Source organism: Branchiostoma belcheri, unplaced genomic scaffold, assembly GCF_001625305.1.
Source record: "Branchiostoma belcheri isolate BF01 breed outbred unplaced genomic scaffold, Haploidv18h27 scaffold40, whole genome shotgun sequence".
Taxonomy (NCBI): domain Eukaryota; kingdom Metazoa; phylum Chordata; class Leptocardii; order Amphioxiformes; family Branchiostomatidae; genus Branchiostoma; species Branchiostoma belcheri.
This window is the reverse complement of record NW_017804021.1, coordinates 1,377,468-1,378,522: the sequence shown is the minus strand read 5'-3', so window position 1 is coordinate 1,378,522 and position 1,055 is coordinate 1,377,468.

Sequence of the window (1,055 nt, the reverse complement as noted above, 5' to 3'; positions counted from 1 at the left end):
GACTGCTAAAAAGAAAATTAAAAAAAGCTCCTCTCCGGGGATCAAACTCGCTATGTGCAAACCCCGCCACGTGCACCGCAAAAAAGAAAATATAGAAAAAGAACATTAAAAAAATTGAAAAAAAAAGAAAATTAAAAAAAAAAGAAAATTGAAAAAAAATTGAAAAAAAAAATAAAAATAAAAAATAAAAAGTTCCTCTCCGGGGATCGAACTCTCACTGTCCAGACCCCGCCACGTGCACCGCCACGCGTCTAGCAACTCTACTCGTTGAGCTATCTCATTACGTCATTGTCTATCAGCCTAAACAACATGCTATATATAGCGATCCGAGAAAATTGGGCAGGTCCGAGCGAATTATGATTGAAACATGAAAGCCCGTCTTTAAAAAGAGTAAGTATCAAACGTATTGACATTCTTGAGTAAGAACAATGCAACAGGCAAACATAAAAGTGCAACAACGACATCTAGCAACAGGCGGCATTATTTTCGTCATTAACATAATTTATGCAATCATCTTTAGATTTGTAGTACGATCAATAAATTAGCGCCTAAAAACTTATGTAACCATACTTCGATCAATGGCATGTCACTAGATGAGACTGTTACTACATAAAGTTTCTTTTTGTAAAGAACATGGATTAAAATGGCAGCAAGTCTATTGCATATACCACAAACCGGAAAGAAGTAAACAGGTATTGCATGGCCTGCAGAGTTACCAAACTACCAAAGAAAGAAACAAACAAAGAAGGATAGATTCCGTCTTATTACATTTCAGCGCGCATGCGCTGAAATGTAAAAAAAAAAGTTTTCAACCATACTGTAAATCGTACAAAACAGTTGCAAAATGAGCAAAAATATACCATAAGTTACAAAAAATTTAATAAAACTATACCAATGTCGTAGAATGCCAAAATCAAACGAAAAAAGACGAAATTGTAAAGAAATTAACTTGAAGACTAGATTATTCGCCAAACCATATTCTGTGCCATTTGCTCAACCCTCATGACCACGTAGATTTCATAATGAAAAGAACTTTTTTTCTTAACTTTAATTTT